Here is a 24,557-nt window from a genome sequence, read left to right as displayed (position 1 = left end):
CACATGTGTCCCTGGGGCAGTTTGCACACAGTTTATGAGAGCCAGTGGGAGAAAATAGACCTTGTCCTCCAAATATTGGAGATCTGTGCTCTGATCATGGACTGCTGCTTCTGATCTAAGGGGCGCGGCTGAAGGCAGGCAGCCATTTCTGTTGTACCGTCCTCTTTGTTGAAAGCCCCTCCCTCTCTGGCTGAAGTGACTTTCAGGGGGTTTTAAGGCAAAACTTGATTGAGTTTCTGGACAAAAAGATTATGGGGATTATTTGCACTATTCTTTTGTATAACTTTTCTGTAAGTTTGGAATCTTTTCAAAAGAAAAACAAAATTTACCATTGTGAAAATACATACATACATACGTACATACAAACATACATACATTAAGTAAATAAATAAACAAATGCTCTTGCCTTATTTGGGTTTCCCAAAAGCAGAGCAAGAGAGGCCCATGGGTGGCTCAGTTGGTGAAGTGTCTGCCTTTGGCTCAGGTCATTATCTCCAGGTGCTGGGATCCAGCCCCTCCTCAGGCTCCCAGCTCAGCAGGGAGTCTGCTTCTCCCTCTTCCTCTCCCCAGGCTTGTGCTTTCTCTGTCTCTCTGTCTCTCAAATGAATAAATAAAATCTTAACAACAACAACAACAACAGTAAAAAACCCAAAAACAGAGCAAGAGACAATGTCCTGGGAAGTGATTCCAGGATGCTGGATTTGGGGGGGAAGGAGAAGCTGAGTGAGACGGGGAAGAAGGAAAAGCCAATATGATGATGTTTCTTCATGTAGGTGTTGCTGGAGACAATCTGGGCTTGACTGCACATTTTTATCCATCTTTATAAAGAAGCACTGCAATTCTCAGCAGAAACCTTATTGTCTAGGAGAGAGTAGAATGACATATTAAAAGTACTGGAAAAACCCCTGCCAACCAAGAATACTTTACCCAAGAAAGCTGTCTTTCAGAAACAGAGCAGTGATAAAGACTTTCTCAAACAAACAGAAGCTGAGGGACTTCAGTACCACTAAGCCTGCCTTACAAGAAATACAGAAAGGAGTTCTTTAAGGTGAAATGAAAAGATGTCAACTCATAACGTGGAAACATAAAAATATACAGGGCACTAGTAAAGGTAAGTATACAGTCACATTCAGTACACTCTAATTCTGTACTATGGTAATGTATTAACCACAAATTCTAGTCATATGCTAAAAGACAAGAGTATTAAAAATAACTATAGTTACAATCCTTTGTTAATGAATACACAATATACAAGAAGTTGTGACATCAAAAATATGAAAAGAGGGGAGTAAAAGAGTAAAGTTTTTATATGAGATTGAAGTTACTCTCAGGATAAAGTAGACTTGTGTCTTTAAGATGTTTTATGTAAGCCACATGGTAAGCTCAATTCAACAATCTATAGTAGATGCATAAAAGATAAAAAGAAGGAAATCAAGACATATCACTTTAGAAGTCATCAGCTCACAAAGGAGGACAGCAAGAAAAGAAGGAAAGAAAAAGGGAATTACAAAAAGCCAGAAAATAATAAGATGACTTTAGTAAGTCCTTAACTATTAATAATTCTTCTAAATGTAAATGGATTTATCCTTTAATCAAAAGCCATGAAGTGGTAAAATGAATAAAATAATAAGATACAACTATACACAGCTTACAAGAGACTTACTTCAGCTTTAAGGACACACATATGCTCAAAAGATATTCTATACAAGTGCAAATCAAAAGAGAATATGGGTAACTGTATCTATATTAGACAAAAAGACTTTAATACAAAAATTGTAACATGAGATAAGGACTATATATATGTCTCATATATATGAGATAAAGAAGACATATATTTAAACTACATTATCACTATAAAATAATAAAAAGATAAAAGGATCAATTCATCAAGAGGGTATAATAACCTTAAATATATATGCACCCAACATTAGAGGTCCTAAATATACCAAGCAAATACTAACAGATTGGAAGGGAGAAAAGACAATTACTATCACAATAGTACAGTACTTCAGGACCCCACTTTCAATAGTGGATAGATCATACAGACAGAAAATCAATAAGGTAACATTGGGTTTGAACTATACTTTAGACCAAATTATCCTAACAGAATGTATGAAACATTCTATGTGATAGCAGCAGAATACACATTCTTCTCAAGAGCATATGAAACTTTCTCCAGGATAGATTATATGCTAGCTCGCAAAGCAAGTATCATTCACAATATTTATTTATTATTTATTTATGAATTTATTTTCTTATTATTTATTTATTTATTATTTTATTTGTTTGACTGAGAGAGCCAGAGAGCACAAGAGGAGGAAAAGGCAGAGGGAGAGGGAGAAGCAGGGTCTGCACTGAAAAGGGAGCCCGATGTGGGGCTCAATCCCAGGACCCTGGGATCATGACCTGAGCCGAAGGCAGATCCTTAAACATCTGAGTCACCCGGGGGCCTCTCATTCACACTATTTAAATCATGGAGGTAACCCAAATGTCTATCAATGAATGAATGAATGAATAAGCAATGGAATATTATTAATCTTTATTATACAACGGTATGAAAGTACTTAATACCACTGAATTATACACTTAAAATGATTAAGATAGTAAATTTTATACATACTGTACTGTAATAAAAGTATTAGAAAAAATTAAATGTATGCCTCTTTGGTTCCTTCCACCATCTTCTTTCCCCTCCTTCCTTCCTTCCTTCCTTTTTTTTTTTTTTTTTGTTTTTCCCCTTCCATTCCTGATGCCTGGTAACAACTGAACTGATTTCTGCCCTTGTACTTTTCCTTTTTCTAGAAAACGATATACAGATAGAATCACATGGTAGGCAGTGGGCTTCTGTGCCTGGCTTCTTTCACTTAACATTACACTGTAGGGCCTCAATTTGTTACTGCATGCATCAACGTTGTTTCTTTTTATTGTTGTGTGGTGTGTTGTATGGATGTACCACAATCTGTATACTATTTTCCATTGGATAGACATTTGGTTGGTACCCAGTTTGGGGTTTTATGAGTATATCTGATGTTAACATTTACATACAGATCTCTGTGTGTGAGCTACTTATAATTTTTTCATTTTTTAAACTTACTTTTTCTAACTTCTTACCATTCCAAATAGGAGAACATTAGCAGGGTCCTGTAAGTCACTGAAACGTAGGAGGTGTCAGGAATTGATGAGGGCCAGTTCAAGTGGTTTTAACTGGATACGTCATTCTAAAATCTTCCCTTTATCCCCATTCTGCTTTGGTATTCCATTCAGTTTCAAATGTGGTTTTCTGATCTGACTCACATCTTAATTCCAGGCACTTGTTAGAAATTACACTGGTTGCAAAATGGCAGGAAGAAAAGATCAAATCTCTTTTGGATTTAAATTTGGAATGAAATGGAACTTTTGTTTAAATTCAATAGAAGCAGTTAACAAAGGAATAGAGACCTTAAAGATGTTTCATTAAAATTACCCATAATGCTACTCTGAGTGATTCATGGTTTTGAGCATTTAAATGAGTCATATTCACCCAAAAGCTTAAACTAATTTCTATTCTAAATGAGGTTCTTAGGGAAATTCTATTAACCATTTAAGCACCATGCAAATTCTCCCCAGCTCAGGTTCTACCTCCTTCATGAAGGAGGCTCCTTCCTCAATCAATTTTTCCTTCTCTGATTCTCTAAATTCCTTTTGACAATACACTATTCATTTGCTCTCTTATATAAGGTATGCATCCTTATTTAATTCAGTGTGCATGGGGATGCCTGGGTGGTTGGTTAACCTCAGTTGGTTAAGTGGCTGCCTTTGGCTCAGATCATCATCCCAGAGTCCTGGGATTAAGTCCTGCATCAGGCTCCTTGCTCAGTGGGGAACCTGAGCTCCCTCTCTGCCTCTCTGCCTGCCACTCTCTTTTCTCTCTGCCTGCCACTCCCCCTACTTGTGCTCTCTCTTCCTCTCTCTCTCCCTGACAAATAAATAAATAAAATCCTTTTTAAAAAATTCAGTGTGTGTGTGTGTGTGTGTGTGTGTGTGTGTGTATGTATGTATGATTTATGTTAGAAGATTTAATCTCGGAGGAGCCAAAAAAGGATTTGGGGAGAAGAGCTCTTTTCTTTCCATCTGGCATCAGCCATCAGCTCCAAGGTAAGCCAAGATGGGTGCTTACAAGTACATCCAGGAGCTATGGAGGAAAAAGCAGTCTTATGTAATGTCTTTTGTTTTCAGGGTGCACCACTGGTGGTACTGCTAGCTCTCTGAGCTCCACAGGGCCTTCTGACCCCACTCAATCCACCAAACTGCCCAATAAAGTGCATAGACTATGGCATAAGGCCAACAAAGATTATGCCATATATCGGATTCGTGGGTGACACGGTGGCAACAAACGCCCAGATCTTAAGGGTGCTACCTATGCCAAGCCTGTCCATCATGGTGTTAACCAGCTAAAGTTTGCCCAAAGCCTTCAGTCTCTTGCAAATGAGAGAGCGGGACACCACCCTAGGGCTCTGAGAATCTTGAACACTTACTGGGTTGGCAAAGATTCCACATACAAATTCTTTGAGGTTATCCTCCTTGATCCATTCTATAAAGCTATCAGAAGAAATCCTGACACCCAGTGGATCACCTAACCAGTCCATAAGCACAGGGAGATCTGAGGGATGGCATCAGCAGGCTCAAGAGCCTTAGCCATGGAAAGGGTCACAAGTTCCACCACACTATTGGCTGTTCTTGCCTCCCAACATGGAGAAGACACAATACCCTCCAGGTCCACCATTACTACTCAAATAAGTAATGCTTGTAAAATTCTTACCTAATAAACAATTTAGGACATTCAAAGAAGAAAAAAAAATTAATCTCCAAAAGGTCAGGGATCACCAGTCAGAGAGCATTAGAGCAAAAAGAATCTTATAGAGATTATTTTATTCTTCCTGATTAAACAATTAAGAAGCTGTTTCCATGTGTTGAGTGTCTTCTATGTGCCATGAATTATACTGGCCAATTTATTTATATTTCATCATTTAATTTAATCTATCCTTATAGCAACTTCATATTAAGGTGGCATAAGCAGCAATAAAAAATGAAATTTCTAATCAGACAGAATTAGATTCTAATTTCACCTCTGTTCCCTACTACCTGTGTGATAATTAAGTGTCTTAACCTCTTAAATCTTTTGTGTTTCTTAAGTGTTAACAAGAGTACAATACCTCCATCATAACCTAAAAGGACAAATAAATATAATGTACGTGAGATGTCTAATACCTAGTAAACTCTCAAAAGTAAGAATTATATTGCTTACTTTATCTAGATGATGAAATTGCAGTTCGGAGTGGTGAATTCATTTAAGATCACATATAAGTGGCCGAGCCAAATTATGAGCTAAGACAGCCACTCCATACCTTATCTTATGAACACCCATTTCTTTTTTCTTTTTAATTTTTAAAGATTTCATTTATTCATTTGACAGAGAAAGAGAACAAGTAAGGTGGGGGGCAGAGGCAGAAGCAGGCTCCCCTCTGAGCAAGGAGCCTAATGCAGGGTTCGATCCCAGGACCCTGGGATCATGACCTGAGCTGAAAGCAGACACTTAACCAACTGAGCCACCCAGGTGCCCTTAAATGCTTATTTCTTACACTTCTTTACTCATCTCTGTAGCACTTGTTACACCTAAGTACTTAAATAAGCTGTACTTGTGGTAGATTAGTTGAAGGCAGAGATATTAATGTCAGTAATTAGAAAAGGCTCTTTCTGTGCACCTTACTATCTAAATGAAATTGGTTAAGCTTTCAATTCCATCCCCTAAGGAAGTTCAAATGGCACTGAGATTTCCAAGAAGTCCTAGAAGATCCACATTCTCTTGGACTCCACACTCCTGGGTCTCCCTTCTGTGTTATCTTGATCTCATACCTGAGATAGTCTTATCTGACTAAAGGCAAAATCTTCTGAGAGGTTGTCATACCTCCCTTCTCCCAAGGAGAGCTTCACTCCCAGTAAGGAGATGACCACTCACACTGGGATACAGAGACCACATGAACAAATAATATCTCAAACTGTCATATCTTCCATTTATTAAGTTGGCAGATGGAAAATTTTTCCTCCCAATTAAAGTTGCATGTATCTCATAGATGTATACGGAGTAGACTTTCTTAAGATCTGAGAAGTAAGAAGGAACAGTTGAGTTTCAATTATTGTCTTTGTTATGAGGCCATGCGTCCTTCTCTGACACCTAAGTGCAGACTTTTCCAGGCAAAGTCATCAAGGAGTCCAGCAGACAAGGTTCTCCCTTTTAATAAACATTTCCTTCAAAAAGTAGTTGTGCCTGTAACTAATGCTTTCTATTAAATGTATGTACAGTTGTCTGTGTACTCATGGGCATATGCTGCATCCTGTTCCACTGGGGTCTTACTGTTCTTTGCTCCTCATGTCATACAAAGTAATCTCATTGAGGGACTAAAAGGGCTGCATGATTTTCATATGGTTTGATTGCTTTGGGGATGGATTGTATGCTACAGGAATATTTCCATATTTAAGAATTTGTGAAGAATTTTCTGAATATCTTTCTTCCAAGAACTTTTTATCTTTCTCACCAGAATATAAACTCCTTGAGATCAAGTGACTGGTCAATTTTATTCATTCCTGTATTCCTCCTAGTATATAAAACTCAGCTCCTAGCACATAGTAGATATTTAACAAGTATCTGTTGAATGAGTGATTGAATGGCCTCTCATCACCATTCCTACTGCCATGGTCTCTCTCTCAAAGTCCTTTATCTGGGCTGTTGCATCAACTTCTCATCTCCTTAGAAACAGGTTTCACCGCTTCCATCTATTGTCAACATCAGTATTTCTTTCCATATACAGCAAACCTATTTATTCTACTCCTCTCTTGAAAGACTTCTATTCAGTTCTTATTGTCTGGGTGTGGGGGGTAGGTAGAAACTCTAGGTAGTCCACAAGGACTTCCATGTACTAGACCCAGCCTGCCTCTTGAGGTTTTGGTTGAGTCACTATTCCCCCAACTTGATGCCCAGGGACCCCATGGTTGAGTGAGTCAGCATCTCACCATCTGTTAAATAAATAGACTAAAAGTCAAAGCGGTTAATATGCCTCAAGTCACAGAGATTCCATTCTTTACACTTTGTCATTTGTCCTTAATGCTTCCCTTTGTTCTTACATTTAAACCTCTCCTCTCTACAAAACCCCAACCTTTCCTTTGAACCTCAGCTTCTTTCAGAATATTCCACGTCTCCCAACAATCTCCACCCAGTTTTAGGTCCTAATCTCCTGGAATTTTAACTTCTTCTATCTAGACATCTAGAATGTCTGGAAAGAGCAGCTCTGGCCAGGACTGGATTCCATACCAGGCAGAACATGACCCAGCCTAAGAAGCTCTTGATTTAAATCTCCCTGATGCCTAATGATGATGAACATTTTCATGTGTCTGTTAGCCATTTGTATGTCTTCTTTGGAAAAGTGTCTGTTCATGTCTTCTGCCCATTTATTGATGTGATTATCTATTTTTTGAGTGTAAGGTTTGAGAAGTTCTTTATAGATCTTGGATATCATGTTGAGTGAAATAAGTCAAGCAGAGAGAGTCAATTACCATATGGTTTCAATTACTTGTGGAGCATAAGGACTATCATGGAGGATATTGGGAGAAGGAGAGGAGAAGGGAGTTGGGGGAAATCAGAGAAGGAGATGACCCATGAGAGACTGGACTCTCAGAAAAAAGCTGAGGGTTTTGGAGGGTGAGCCTGGTGGTGGGTATTAAGGAGGGCACATATTGCATGGAGCACTGGGTGTGGTGCATAAACAATGAATCTTGGAACACTGAAAAAAATAAAATAAAGGTTAAAAAAATTTTTTAAAAAAAGAAGCTCTTGACTTGGAGCTTCTCATGGTGTAAAGCCAGTCGGCTTTCTCACTGAATTAATTTTATTGAATCAAGTCCAACCCAATTATTAATTTACAATGAGCAATACAAGTAACCTGGCTCTTAATGGGACACTTTTAGCCTGAAAGAGTTAATAGGGCTTGCAGATTAACCACAAGGGAGCTTCTGATCCTGTTCATTAAAACACTAGGGATTCCAGCAAGTGTTTAGAGCTACAAATAAATTAGTTTCCTGCTAAGTAAGCCATCTGGGATTGTCCCTAGGAAGCTTCTAAAAGTCAGAAAATTCTCATGATGAAACAACCTCTGCATTTCTAACACCAGCTGCCAAGATCTCACCAGGTGATCTCTGAGGGTAGCCCCAAATAACACACACCACAACTTGACAAGCATCTGTGTCAGGAGAACAATCAACTTTCCCTAAAACAACCATTTTTTTCTTAATGCCTCCCTAAAATTGATTGGTTAACTGTGGCCTCTTATGTATCTGTACATCTTATATATACCTAAAATATCAGGAAAATATATTAATTTACTTGACCCAAATACCTGATTATTCTTTTTCTTTTTTTTAATATTTTAAAAATTTATTTGAAAGAGAGAGAGAGCACAAGTAGGCATAAAAGCAGGCAGAGGGAGAGGGAGAAGCAAGCTCCCCAATGAGCAGGGAGCCTCACATGGGGCTCAATCCCAGGACCATGGGACCATGATCTGAACCCAAGGCAGATGCTTAACCAACTGAGCTACCCGGGTGCCCCTACCTGATGATTCTCAATTGTTTAATTCCACTGGCCACCATTTGTTTCCAGAAGAATAGCATGTTTCTTTTGGTATAGCAAAATGAAAACAAAGTCCCTAAAATTCTAGATATTTGGTAGAAGAGCAATCTTATCTATTCTTTATTATTTAACAGATTTTTAGCTTCAGTTTGATCATCTTCATTAGATTAAACATTTGGATTTTTCTGGATTTCCACTCATAGACTAAATTCCTATAACTAAAGGACTACCGAGACTATCAAGAATCATTGGAACCATCCAGATTATTTCAGAAAAAAAAAAATGTTTATGTCTAAATGACATAAAATAATTATTTTATTCTTGAATTTCTCTGTAGTGATAGAAATACAATAATATCCTATCCATGCAATATTTCCTGAGGAAATAATGAACATTATTTCAGACATTAGGAAAAAACTTCCTTTACCTATGTTCTGGGAAAACATCACCTGTAGTTGGTTCTTTGGGAGGCAAAGCATATGTGTAGTAATTCCAAGTCATTTTAACTTGTGCAGATGTCACCGAGAAAAGATGTTCATACTACTCACTGAGAATCTCATTGGTGTTTTGTGTGAAAATTTCTTACGCCATCACACATCTTAGCAGACCACAGTTCATAGACTGTGTCAGAGACATCTTACTGAAGAAATAGAATTTTAACTTTTTAAAATTGTGAAGAGCTTCATTTTATAAGACTTCTTCCAGGAATGTAAAATATCTGGTTGGTAAACTTTAAAATTCTGTCAAATCATGTATCTGGTATCATAAAAATCTTTTCTTTACTACATTCAAGCAGTAACATTTATAACTTCTCAAATAAATAATGTGGTAGAAAATGGTTTCATGGGAGTTTCCAAATGACTGACAAGTTTTAATGTTGCAGGCTAGATGATATCTCTTGCTATTGAGGTTTTTTTCACAAAGAGGAGAAAATTCCACAGGAGAATTCTAATAAGAAATTGAGTCTCAGCCCTTGAACTTCTTAAGGAGTGAGTCTAATGATTGGAGGAGATATGTGGATACCAGTCTGTCAATGCACAAGTGATTTGATTCATTTTTTGAGTGATTCATTCAATTTGATTCATTGAGTTGATTCAAATTGATTCAATTTGATCATTTTGAGTGATTCATTTCAATTGATTCATTCATTTGAGTACATTTTTCCTCCCATATTTGTGTGTGTGTGTGTGTGTGTGTGTGTGTGAGGGTGCATGTGCTTGGGGGTGATGTACTTAAAGTGGATGAAGGTGTATAGCAAAGGAGTATAGTTTTATTACCTCATCTTTAAATTCGATCTTACCTTCTCTGCATTATCTGCACACTGATTTTCAGTATGTAGCTAATATAATATCTTAAAAGGATGGTATTATAAGAGTTGTACTAGCTTTTCCAAAGTGATTTCAGCATTTTAAACCAGACTTTTTCAACTGAGATTCTGTGATAGAATCAAATCCTACAAAACATTTAAATCACTATATTCTTCACTCCAAGGATGGTACTTAGCTAGTGCCATTTTATTTTATTTTTTTTAAGATTTATTTATTGGGGCACCTGGGTGGCTCAGTGGGTTAAGCCTCTGCCTTCAGCTCAGGTCATGATCTCGGGGTCCTGGGATCGAGCCCCGAGTTGGGCTCTCTGCTCGGCAGGGAGCCTGCTTCCCCCTCTCTCTCTGCCTGCCTCTCTGCCTGCCTGTGATCTTTCTCTGTCAGGTAAATAAATAAAATCTTAAAAAAAAAAAAAGATTTATTTATTTATTTGAGAGAGAGAGAGCATGAGCAGGGGAAGGAACAGTGGAGGAGATAGAGAGACCCTTCACCAGACCTCCCACTGAGCGTGGAGCACAACATGAGGCTCAATCCCAGGATCCTAAAATCAAAACCTGAGCCAAAATCAAAGGTCGGCCACTTAACCAACTGAGCCATCCAGGCACCCCTATCTAGTACCATTTTAGATGCATAGAAAGAAGTCAATTCATTACATACAATGAATACCTCAGGGTATATATGTGCATATGTGTATTTATACATGCATTTTATATATTTAAAATGTGTAATATATATAATTAGATAAAGTTCTGTAATACATTTGAAGTATAAATTATAATTTTGTTATATATAAATAAAATCCTACACACAAAATTCAGAGAATGGGTATGATAGTAGAAAAGTTAGACTCAGGCTGTCTAATACATTGCAATAAAAATGCAATATTTTAAAAAAATGTTTACATCTATTTTATTTGCATAATTTCTACTTCTACAACATGTTGGAATCTTAGCGCATTTCACGAGCCAGAAACTGAGTCTCAGTGGGTATCATACTGGTCTCCAAAGAAAGATCCTCAGTGAACTATATATCCTGGTATTCTGGACTGAGACTCTTTTCAACCAATAGATGGTGGCAGAAATAAGGCCATGTGTCTTGTGAGGTTAAGTAGGAAGAAGTCTTACAGCTTTATCCTTAATCTCTTGGAAATTAAGGAGCTACTTGGAACCCCAGCATTGGTATGAAGATTATTTTAATTTTAAGCCTAAATCATTTGAGATTCAACAGATGCAAAAAGAAGCCTTCTCTGAGTGTTCGTTATCTAACTAAAAACAACTTCTTGGAAATGAGGCTGCAATAAATTCCCTCTTTAGAGTGAATCTATTGCCAAGAGGAAGAACTAGCATAAATCTACCATTGATTCCTTCTCTAGGAGTTTTATGGCCCTGAAGAAGACCAAAAGACCACTCATACCTGTATAGACAAACATTATCATGAGCTTTCTTATCTCGCATTTATTCTCCTAAAATCTCATTTGTTTTTCCTAAAGAAAAGTTCCTTTTCTTTTCTTTCTTTAGCAATTTTTAAAAAAGATTTTATTTATTTATTTGAGAGAGAGAGTAAGAGCATGAACTGATGGAAGGAATAGAAGGGGAGGGAGAAGCAGACTCCCTGTTGAGCAGGAAGCCCAACATGGGGCTTGATCCCAGGACCCCAGGATCATGACCTGAGCCAAAGGCAGACACTTAGCTGACTGAGCCACCAGGTGCCCCAGAAACCTATTTGTTCTTTATGAGCATCTTCCTGTCCCTTTTCTTTACTAAGTTGTATATATAAGCCTCCAGCTTTACTCATTGAACCAACCAGCTACTTCTCTTTTTGGCTGCTGTATATATAAACCTTTTTGTCCCTTTAATCTGCCTTTTCTTCTTTTCTTTCAGTTTAATTTGTTGGCTTCTGGACAATGAACCTAGGAGGAGAGAGGAAAAGTATTTTCTTCCCAATAAAACACTACCTCTTAGAGCCTGAGCCTCCAAAGCAGAAGTCCAACTGTCCTGAAACTACCCTTCTATGAGGAAGTCTGACCAGCTGTGGAGAGAATAATGCCAGCTCATAGATACTAGGCTTGTGAGTGGAACCGTCTCAGGCCCTCCAGACCAGAGAAGTCACCAGCCAATACTACAATGATTCCACATGCAGACATCCAGTGGAAACATACCTGAATTTCTAACCTATTAAATTGTGAAGCATAATAAGATGATTATTGTTTTAAGTCACTAGGCTGTGTGTAGTTTGGTATATGGTAGTAGATAACTGTGACACGGAGGTTAAGTGGCATGTTCTAGACTCATAGTTTCTTAGCAGGCACTCCAGAAGAAAGCCAAGATTCCTCACCTGCTGTTCCTGAACCAGCTTTAACTTTGAGGCACTGAAACACCTCATGGTAAGAGTTCAAAAGCAAGAAGTGCTCACTGTCCCCAGGACCCCTGGGCACCATCTCAGTGATTAACTCTCCTTTGTAACATTCTGGTTTTACTGAATAAAGATAATCATGATAACTATAATCCTATCTACCATTTTATAACTTAGTTTGATTGACTTCAAAAATTTTCCTGTGAAAGTAGCTTGGTAGAGGAAAAAGAAAAAGGTTACTGTGATTTGGGGTTGGGACAGATCGGAACTGAAGAAAACAGCCACTTAAATTTGAATTTCAGATAAAGAACAAATACTTTTCTAGTATAAGTATGTACTCTTCAATATTTGGGACATTCTCATGTTTTAAAAAGTAGCAGGCATTTACCTGAATTTAAAATTTAAATGAGATTCTTCTATTTAATCCGGCAGCTCCCAGATAGGGGAAGTTTATGGAAAAAAGGACGTTAAGGGTGTAGAGAAAAACATTTCTTTACTTCAAAGTATTGTTGAGGGCCAGTCCTTTGTAGCCCATTATTTTGTCCAGTAGTCCGCTTACCCTTACATAGAAGAAGGTGTGCCGCTTCAGTGTTGAAACATTCCTGTGGCTGGAAAAGCCTTAGGAAAAGTGAGTTAGCAGGCTTTATTCCATGTATAAAGCACGACATATACCCTTCCACATGATTTATCAAAAGCCACAGGTTTAGCACTTGGAGCATAGCTTGAATTCACAAAGCCCACGTACTTGACTCATAAAGAGACTTGATTATAACTGTGTATACATTTTGATGAACAATTTGAAAACTTGGTAAAAACTAACAATAACAAGAAAGTACAGCTGACCTTAAGTAAGGTGACAGCAGAACTATAAGACACACATATCAGGAATTCCAAAGCCATTTGAGTAAGGTTCCTCACTACCACCCACCACTTTAATTGTTCCTGTTTCAAAAACTATTGAAGTCAAGTACAAACAGCAGATGTGTCCTGGTGACCTTAAATCAATGAGAGATTACACAGTTTAGTGTATTCAGTTGAAGAGGGAAGACTAGTGTACAACCATCTTGAAAAAAAAAAAAGGTTAAAATTTCCAAAAAACTTTGTGGGGGAGGACTGATGGTTAAAACATAAAGTTCTTTGATCTGGGAAACTCACATATGTGAATTCCTTAAAGATGTCCCTAATATTAAAAGAGGTGTTGGGTCTGAGACTATGTTTTTGAATTACAGTGCAAAAACACTTCTATAACATGGTCCTTTGGCATATTCTCTTGGCACCTATTTTCATGTAAAACATTAAAATGTCAGAATAAAGAGAGAGAGAAAGGAAAGGGAAGGGAAGGAGAAAGGAGGAGGAGGAGGAGGGAAGGAAGGAAGAAAGGAAGAAGGAAGGAGAGAGAGAAAGAGAGAAAGAAAGAGAAAGAAAGGAAGGAAGGGGGAAGGAGGGAAGGAAAAAAGGGAAGGAGGAAGAGGAAGAGGGAAGGCAAATGTCCAGAATAATACAAGCATTATCAAGAGCCCTAACCATGCCATCAAAATATGCCACCTTCAAAATGTTAATGTGAGATGGCCACTTCAGTAAGAGAGACGATGTGAAAATTGGAAGGGATGTGTGTGAAAAATTAATTCCAGGAATAGTCTCTTGTTTAAAGAGTGCAGACCAACAGGAAGATGATATTCCAGATAGTATTTCCTGACTGTTATTCAGGTTGTGATTTTGCAGTATAGTAAGCATAGCTTTGGGTGATAATAAAGGATAATGAATGAATTTGTGCTCACCAGCAGGCATATCTTTTCCTTGGCTCAGAATTTAAGAATAGGCAAGGGAGAGCAGTGCAAAGCTAGTTTTTCTTTTATGATTTATTACATTGCAGCCTACTAACAAGAAATGTGCTCCAAAGAAGTTTGGGTCAGGTGGTAGGAATCTTTGCCCTAGTGTCTAACCAAAATTTAGTCAAATTCAATTAGCTAGTGACCTCCTCAGTAGTTTGAGTACTTCTGGAGGAAGCTGAATTTTGGTACTGTACGATCTGAACAAACAGCATCTGGGTCACCTGGGAATTTGTTTGAAGTATACATTCTCATCCTTCCCCACCCTCCACTCCTGCTGAAGCAGAAACTCCAGGAATGGGTTCCCATAATTGGTGTTTTATCAAGCCATCCAGGTGATTCTGATACTGTTAAGGTTAAGAATCTCTGATTTAGAGAATTAAGAATGAGTAGTAAATTTTGTGGTATTAGAAATCCTGTCATCACTCCAAGAATGTGAATTATTTGTGTGTTTGTTTAGCTTATACCTAGAACTTTCTTCTATCTTCCTTTTCTTATTTTGGTATATATAACCGTAATTGCTACTTTTCATGAGAACTACTGCAGAATCCAAGGAACAAGGGAAGTCATAGAATTTCCCAGATAATAGTAACAAGTACTAGGTGGGGCTATTCTTGTCAAGAAGGGCTCTTGACATTATGATTAGTAGCTCAGAACCTTCTTAGATCCATGAGTCATGTCATCTCTCCTGCAATAGCACTCCTATTTCCTTCCTGGGAAGGGCTTCCAGATATAGCCAACAAAAATACTGGATATCAAATTAAATTTTAACTTCAGACAAACAGCTAAATTTTTTTTCTAAGTTTTATTTATTTAAGCAGTCTCCACACCCCACATGGGGCTTGAACTCATGACCCTGAGATCAAGAGTCACATACTCCACTGACTGAGCCAGCCAGTTGTCCCACAAACAACTAAATCTTTAAGTATAAGTATGTCCCAAGCAATGTTTATGATATACTTGTACTTTAATTATTGTGTATCTGAAAATTGAATTTAATAGTTTCCTGAATTTCTTCTGGCAGCCCTAATCCCAGGGACAATGAAAAGTAAAGAGAAGGCTCTCAAGTTTAAATCAGTTGAATACATACACATGTATGTCCTCTTAGAAGTAATAAAAACTAAAGAATATTTCTATCATAGCCTTCATTATTAATGAAATCATTTGCAAATAGGTGGCTTTGGAAGTGAAGTGTAAGACTGTTCCCATCTATTCCCTCACCATAGGCTGCCAAGTTATTACACTCCTTGCCCTGGGGGGTGGGGGACAAGGCTGGGGTCATAGGGGGTACCTTCTTACTTGTACCTGCATGTGTAGGAGACCAGAATATGCCTCTTTGGCATAAGGATTATTTTGAACTGATTATTTTGGGAAATAGCAGATACAGGAGAAGCACTAAAAAACAGGTCAGAAGTTACACTTTTGTAAGGGAAATTTATATTTATAAAGGAAATCACATTTGTAAGGGTATCTCCTTATTCAAACCAGGAAATGAAGGAAGATGCTAAATCTTGGTTCTTATCAGTGGAGAAAGACATGGATTAAATCTGCATAACAAACCTTATCATTGCTTAGCTACTTTTCTTAGTCACCTCCCAAAATTTGCCTCTCTCTACCCTTTTTCCTTTGTTTTAGCTGATGATGGTATTTAAGCTCAAGTTCTAGCCACATCTTTGAGTTTAGTCATTTCTGAGCTTCTTCTGTGCATATATGAGATATACATATGAGCTAATATATTTTTGTTTATTTATTTCTTATTAGTCTCTTTGGTAACTGGAGCCACAACCAAAAATCTAAAAGGATAGAAAGGAAAAGATTTCTTTTTCCTCTTCTACATATGTGTGGAACGTGTGGGTACACATGTTTGCATGGCTTGGGGTAGAGAAGAAAGCACTCAAAGACCATTTCTAACTGTATTATTTGGGATCTGATGATATAATGCTCAGTTTTCTCAACCATAAAATAGGGAATTACCTCCTAGGACTTTTGGAGCCTCAAATAAAATAATATTTTTGAAAGCACTTGGTAAACCATGAAATAAAATTCAGCATGATATAGTAGAAAGTACATGGGCTCTGGCATCAAACAGACCACAGAATGAATTTCAGTTCAGAGATATAGAAGCTGAGTAAGTTATTTAAACCTTTGAATGAGTTTCCTCATCTGCAAAGGAGGTATAACAATGCCTACCTCCAACACTGTTATTAGGACTAACAGAAATAATGTAGAAAAAGTTACAGGAACAAAAGAGGCACCATGGGCAGTATATGAGCCTATATATATAATGAGTTAAAGTTTTGGAAATTTAGATAGTATGAAATTCAACTTTTTTCTTTTTTTGCTGTAGGTTATTAAGTACCCATGATCTGATTTTAATAAAATCAGGCTCTGATTCTTTTCTTTTAAAAGTGATTAAAGGCAGTATAGATTTTTTTTTGATTTGCCACCTCAATTGCAGAATCTGATGCCCTCATTAATGATTTAAAGAGCTACTTAGCATGTATTAGAGCAAAGTGACCAACTTAAATAATTTACAGTCGGCTTAGATTACTCTCTTATACCCGGGATGGAAGCAACCCATATTCTCTCCATAGGATATCTAAGGCTAAGGGTATTTGATTTGAATACATTAAGAAGAAAAAAACCACAATCTCCTTTAATTTGCAATGGAGTAATTTATTTGGTAATATCTATTATTAATTTCTATTTGCAACTGGATTAAATATGTAAATATAACCATGGCCTACAGTGTATCAGGATAACAGAACAGTGTAGGGAAATGCTTTCCAGTCAAGCCCGCTGTTCAAGTTTCTCATGAATGATGGTAACTATCAAGTAACTTCATAGTAACTACCAAGTTAACTACACAAAGCAATTATGTTCAGTTACAATGAATTATATCATACAGATGCATTTCACCATTGACTGGCCCATCTTCCCATACCTCACCATCCTTAGGAAAATAAATTTTTAAAAACAGATTAGCAATGTATATGAGAAATGTATTTTTCCAGTGGAATCTACTATGAAATTCAACCTTGATGAAAATCACATCTGACTTGTATTTAATGAATTTTTCTTCTTCAGCTTCAAATTTTTGATCACTTGACCATTTCCATTTTGTTTTTTGTTTTTAAAATTTGGCCTTTATTCATCCAGCAAGAAATGACATACACACACCGAGTTCTAAATGTCCAGATGTGAAGAGCTTAAAAAAACAGGCAGCCACACCTCAAAGCCTCACCTAAAACTGCAAGGAGAGCCCCAGGGTGTTCATTAGTTCTCTGCATCACCATCAAGTACTACAGACTGCAGCCCCAATAGTTCTAGAAATGACTTAAGTCCTTTATTTTTTCTGAGTCATAATGCCCTAATCTAGAAAATGAGGGAAGTGAAGGATTGGGGTCATGTATTAGCTTATTAGAGCTGTCATTAGAAAGTACCACAGACTAGGTGGCTTACACAATAGAAATTTATTTTCTCACAAGTTTGGAGGCTTGGCATTCAAGATCAAGGTGTCAGGGGGGTTGTTTTCTTTTGAGGCCTCTTTCCTTATAGATAACAGCCTTCTCCCTGTACTTCTCTCTATGTGCGTTGATATCCTAATTTTCCCTTCTTGTAATACTAGTCATATTGAATTAGGTTCTACCTAATTGCATTAGGTTCTACCCATGTAACCTCATTTTATCTTAGTTTCCCCTGTAAAGGCCCTCTCTCTAAATATTACTGCATTTTGAAATGCTGGATGTTAGTACTTTAACATACGAATTTTGGGGAGACATAACTCAGTCCAAAACAGGGCCTGACTCACCACCTCTCTTTGCTTCCTTGGATTCTGACCAAAAGGTTGTGTCTACCTGACCACCCTCCACCCATCTCTGGCCCCACTCCCCACTCCCCAGGGGCTTATGTTGCCAATCTTCTCCCCACCAAAACCAACCTGGTTAGCATGTCATCTCCTTGGAGCCAAAGAATCAACTATCTTTGTATTAGTTACTTATTTTGGCTATAAGAAATTACCATAAATTGAATGAATTAAACCAAAACATCCATTAGGTAGGTCAGAAGTCTGAACTGGATCTCACTCGGCTAAAACCAAGGTGTCAGCAGGGCAGTGTTCCCTCTGGAGGCTCTAAGAATCATCCATTTAATTGCTTTTTCCAGCTTCTAGAGGCCACATATATTTGTTAGCTCCCCGTCACCCATTTTCAAAGATAGCAATGTCAAGTTGAGTCCTTTTCATGTTATCATCTCTCTGATTCTTTCTTCTGCCTCCCTCTTCCACTTATGAGGACCCTTGTCATTACATTGGACTGAACAGAAACTGTATTTGTTTCCTAGGCCTGCCATAACAATGACCACAAACTGAGTGGTTTAAAACAGAACACTGTTCTGGAGACTAAGTCCAAAGTCAAAGAGTCATCAGGGCCATGCTCTAGGGGAGGATCCTTCCTTGCCTCTTCCTAGCTTTTGGTAGCTGAAGGTAATCCTTGGCATTTTTTGTTATTCAATATAGAAAACTTCTTCCCAGTTCATAACTCCTTAGTGATCATTCTCAGACCATTTCTTCCCCTGCTACATTATGACTCTCTTCATTTACCACCTTCCTTCTTGACAGCAGAAGCTTTTCTTTGGACCCTTCTCTGGGTGCAGAATGTCTTATTTCCATTCAGACTGGTCTACTCAAGCATGCAAAAGCCAATATATTTCAACTGCCCCCCCAAACTTGTTCTAAACAAGTGACACAGTCCATCTAATTCTGATACACCATTTATATATTCATTGATCACAGATGTTTATAAAATGGCTATAAGTTCTTTGATACTCCTTTCAATAAACAGTGAAGTTTATATCCCCTTTGAGTCCGAGTGAGCCTGTGACTACTTTGACCAATGGAGAAAGTTGGAAGTTACCTATGTGATTTATGAGGCTCAGTCATAATGGGGATTCCACTTCTGCTTGGTCATCTTGGAACACTTGCTTTTAAGAAGGTCCCTTCCAAAATATTTCTTCTAGGATCCCAGTTGCCATGCCAGGAGAAGCCCATACCACATAAAGAAGTAACATGTAGGTGGTTGACAGTCTCAGCATCCCTGTTAAGCCCATCTTCAGCCATCATAGCCAAGGGGTTAAAATGTAAGAAAAGTCATCTTTGAAGATGATCTTCCAACCCCAGTTCTTCTAATCTCCAGGTTTTGGGGTCTTCCCAGCTAAAGTTGGGGGGTGGGGGGAATCTCCTTGTTTAATGCTTAACTGATTTATAAAAATGGCTTCCTTGATCACACTTCGAGTTAATCTAATTGGCTTCATGAAGGTGAATTTCCTTCCTTTCCTTTTTACTTTCCTTTAATTTTCCTTCCTCTCTTCTTTCTTGCCTGCCAGCCTCCCTCCCTCCCTCTCTCCCTCTTTCCTTCCCTTCTTTTTTTTTCTTTTTTTTACCCTCCTAGAGGTTGAAAGCTGAAAAATATCTAACCACTTCGCGTTCTCCAGCAAGTAGTGTTCTGAGAGTCTCATGAAAGTTGATTGCTAAATTATCAGGGATTTTACAAACCAGGTGACATCATGTTGGCAGCTTGAAATTGGCCAACATGCAAGTATTTACACCATGAAAATAAGCAAATGATAGAAATCAGAGTTATTATTTCCAGAGACTGGTTTGGTAAACATTTACCAGCATGTCAATGACTTCCTTCAAAGATGACCTCCACAAAGTAGTGCCATTTTCCTGGAACCAGCACAAGAAGAATAAGTTGTATTTGATTCATACTTCTTCTGATCTCACTGTATCATAGACTTTCTGAAATAGTTTCCCACCCCCCCCAGAGCAAATACTAATAGGAACTATTGAAAGAGGACAAGATATGTTGGCAGCCTGTCTTTGATAGCGTTTTGGCTAATATCACAGTCAGCTACTGTGATCAAAGAAAAATCCTAATACATACACAATATGTTTCCTGAATTTTGTAGTATATACTTCAATTTTATTTTTCAAAGTTCCAGGATATAGTCCTGAAATACTGGGTGAAAATACACATTTGAAAATGGTACCAGAGGTGTCTGGCTGGCTTAGTCAGTAGAGCATGCGGCTCTTGATCTCTGGGTTGAGAATTCAAGCCCTGTGATGGGTGTAGAGATTGCTTAAAAAAAAAAAACTTAGGGCACCTGGGTGACTAAGTCAGTTGGGGGTCCAACACTTGGTTTTAGCTCAGTTTTTAATCTCATTGGTTGAAGGATCAAACCCCATGGGCTCTGTGCTCAGGAGGGAGTCTTCTCAGGATTCTCTCTCTCTGCCCCTCCCCCTATTTGCATTGGCACTCTCTCTCTCTAAACTAAATAAATCCTTAAAAAAAAGAAAAAGAAAATGGTACAGCGTTTTAGATTGGTTCATTGAGCTTTCTATACAACAAAATTCTATTAGGCATATATAAAACAATCACTTTTTCATTTACCTTTGAAATAAACTCATTAATTTTATCCACTCGGGTTAAAATAATGTAAATTTATAGTTTGTAATAGAGGAGAGAGAGTAAAATGAAGGAAATCTGATTTGCACTTTTTAAAAGATTTTATTTCTTTATTTGAGAAAGAGATAAGGAGAGAGAGCATGAGCAAGGAGAGGGGGCAGAGGGAAAGGCATGCTCCCCACTGAGCAGGGAGCCCAGAACCAGGCTCAATCCCAGGGCCCTGGGATCTTGATCTGAGCTGAAGGCAGAGACTTAGCCAACTGAACCATCCACGTACCCCCTGATTTGTGTTTTTACTTCTGGTCACTCAGTGAGCCTTTCTAAGCATCAGTTTTTATCTACAAAACAAAAGATTCAAGGCAACTCCCAACTTCAAAATGCTATGATGATTGGTAGAAACACGTTTGCAAAATGAGGTGAAACTTATAATAAATTATCAGGTTAATTAAGGTCAAAAGCACTTTTAATTCTTTAGAATTCCACTTTACTTGTGAGTAGAGCTAAAAGCCTAAAGATTTTGCAGAAAAGTATTAGTGAATTTGTCTTTAAAAGACAAGGCAATGGGATAAATTGTGGTATATTCACACAATGGATTTACTCAGCAATAAAAATAAACTACACACAAGAATGTAGGTAAATTTCAAAAAACTTATGCTGAATGAAAGAACCCAAACTCGCAAAGATACATATTCTGTGTGTGAGTCCATCTATTTCAAGTTCCAGAGCAGGCAAAACTAATCTATGGCAATAGAAATCAGATCGATGGTTGCTTGGGCTGTTTCTGATTATCTGGGAAGGAGAACAAAGGTCTTAAGAAGTTGGAAATACTCTGTATCTTCTGATCTCTGTATCATGTAACTTCATATAAGTTAGATGAGCATGTACATTTTTCCAATGGATAAAATTACCTTCTTAAATCAGCATATTACACTAAAGGTAAATTTATACTTTAATTTTAAATAAAAAGATGGCCTAAAATTTATAATGTATGTTTAGATTACTAAAAAATTGAGTTTGTATAATTACTTTTGCTATCATTATTCTTCTTGGATTCTCAATGAAAACTGATTTATTGAAATAATTTACAGTCAAGAAATACAAATGCTTTTTTTAAATCAAATTATAATTAACATACAGTGTTATATTAGTTTCAGGTGTACAATATGATTCAACAATTCTATAAATTTCTGAGTGCTTATCAAGATAAGTGTACTCTTAATCCCCTTTATTTATTTTACCCATCTACCTCCCTTAGAGGGACCACCAGTTTGTTGTCTGTATTTAAGAACCTGTTTTTTAGTTCATCTCCATTTTTATTTTGCTTTGTGTCTTAAATTTAAATTTTATATGAGTGAAATCATATGGCATTTGTCTTGCTCTGTTGGACTTATTTCATTTAGTATTATACCCTCTGGGTCTATCCATATTGTGGCAAAAGGCAAGAGTTCATTCTCTTTTTTTTTTTTAAACTAATATTCCTGTGTGTGTGTGTGTGTGTGTGTGTGTGTGTGTAAAACACTTCTTCTTTAGCCATTCATCTAATGATGGACACTTAAATTGCTTCCATATCTTGACTATTGTAGATAATGCAGCAATAATCATATCCTTTTCAAATGAAAGTGCTTTCTTTTTTTTTTTTTTTTTTTTTTTTTTAGTAAATACCCAGTAGTAGAATTACTGGATCATAACGTAGTTCTATTTTTAATTTTTTTAAGGATGCTCCATACTGTTTCGACAGTGGCCATACTAATTTATATTTCCAGCAATAACGAATGAGGGATTCCTTATTCTCCACATCCTTGTCAACACTTGTTATTTCTTGTCTTTTATATTTTAGACACTCTAACAGATGTAAAGTGAAACTCATTATAGTTTTAATTTGCATTTCCCTAATGATTAGTGATGTTGAGCATCTTTTCAAGTGTCAGCTGACCATATGTGTATCTTCTTTAGAAAAATGTCTGCTCAGGGTGTCTGGATGGCTCAGTCGATTAAGCAGCTACCTTTGGCTCAGGTTTGATCCCGGTGTCCTGGAATCGAGGCCCATGTCCGGCGCTCTGCTCAGCCGGGAGTCTGTTTCTCCCTCTGCCTCTGCCCCTCCCCTCCACTTGTGCACTCTCTCTCTCCCAAATAAATAAATAAAATCTTAAATAAAGAGAGAGAAAAATCTGTGCAGATCCTCTTCTAAGTTTTTAAGTAGATTATTTGATTTTTTTGGTATTGAGTTGTATAAGTTTCTTTTTATTTTTTTGATATTAACCCCTTATTGGTTTTACCATTTGCAAATATTTTCTCCCATTCAGTAGATTACCCTCTAGTCTTGTTGTTGGTTTCCTTTGCCTACAAAACCTTTTTTATTTTGATGTAATCTCAATAACTTAATTTTACCTTTGTTTCCCTTGCCAAAGGAGACATATCTAGAAAAATGTTTCTATGGCTGATTATCAAAGAAATTAATGCCTATGTTTTCTTCCAGGAGTTTTATAGTGTTGGTGCTCACATTTAGGTCTTTAAACCATTTTGAATTTACCTTTGTGTATAGTATAAGAAAGTGGTCCAGTTTCATTCTTTTCCATGTGGCTGTCCAGTTCTCCCAGCACTATTTGTTGAAGACACTATCTTCTCCTCATTGTATATTTTTGCCTCCTTTGTCATGGATTAATTGACCATATAAGCTTGGGTTTATTTCTGGGCTCTCTATTCTGTTTCATTGATCTATGTGTCTGTTTTTGTGCCAGTAGCAAACTATTTCGATTACTACATCTTTGTAGTATATCCTCACATCTGGGATTATGATACCTCCAGTTTTGTTCTTTCTCAAGATTGCACTGGCTCTTCAGGGCCTTTTGTGGTTCCATACAAATCTTGGATTATTTGTTTCAGTTTAGCGAAAAATGTCATTGGTGTTTTGAGAGAGATTGCATTATATCTGTAGATTGCTTTAGGTAGTATGGACATTTTAACAACAATGTTTCTTCTAGTACATGGCATGGAATGTCTTTCCATTTATTGTGTCATCTTCAATTTTTTTCATCAGTAGTTTATAGTTTTTGGAGTAGTGGTCTTCCACCTCATTGATAAAATTTATTCCCAACTATTTTATTATTTTTGGTGTAATTGTAATGGGATTGTTTTATTAATTTATTTTTCTGCTATTTCACTATTAATGGATAGAAATGCAACAGATTTCTGTATATTAATTTTGTATCCTGCAACATTACTGAATTCATAATCAGTTTTAGCAGTGTTTTGTAGGAGTCTTTGCAGTTTTTGACATAGTATCATGCCATCTACAAACAGTGAAAGTTTTTTATTTCTTTACCAATTTGGGTACCTTTTATTTCTTTTTCTTGTCTGATTTTTGTGGCTAAGACTTCCAGCACTGTCGCACTGTCTTGAATAAAAGTGGTGAGGGTGGACATCCTTGTTTTGTTCCTGATCGTAAATGAAAAGCTCTGAGCTTTTGACCATTGAGTATGATGTTAGCTGTGAGTTTTTTTTTTTTTTTTAATTTTTTTTATTTTTTCAGCATAACAGTATTCATTATTTTTGCACCACACCCAGTGCTCCATGCAATCTGTGCCCTCCACAATACCCACCACCTGGTGCCCCAACCTCCCACCCCCCACCCCTTCGCAGAGAGAGTCAATTATCATATGGTTTCACTTATTTGTGGAGCATAACAAATAGCATGGAGGACAAGGGGAGATGGAGAGGGGAGTTGAGAGAAATTGGAAGGGGAGGTGAACCATGAGAGACTATGGACTCTGAAAAACGATCTGGGAATTTAGCTGTGAGTTTTTAACATACAGCCTTCATTATGATGTGCTCTATTCCTTCTAAACCTACTTTGTTGAGAGTTTTTTTTTTTTTTTATCAGTAATGGATGTTGTATTTTGTCAAATGCTTTTTTTGCATCTATTAAGATGAT

The 24,557-nt window shown here is 37.2% G+C and overlaps 1 pseudogene; it reads left to right on the top strand.

Moving 5' to 3' along the window:
• Nucleotides 1–4,144: 4,144 nt before the first annotated feature.
• On the top strand, nucleotides 4,145–4,780 carry LOC125095614 (60S ribosomal protein L15-like; annotated as a pseudogene).
• Nucleotides 4,781–24,557: the final 19,777 nt, after the last annotated feature.

The sequence above is a fragment of the Lutra lutra genome, chromosome 3, assembly GCF_902655055.1.
Source record: "Lutra lutra chromosome 3, mLutLut1.2, whole genome shotgun sequence".
Taxonomy (NCBI): domain Eukaryota; kingdom Metazoa; phylum Chordata; class Mammalia; order Carnivora; family Mustelidae; genus Lutra; species Lutra lutra.
The sequence above is the reverse complement of the archived record's forward strand: the minus strand, read 5'-3'. Positions and strand labels throughout refer to the sequence as shown.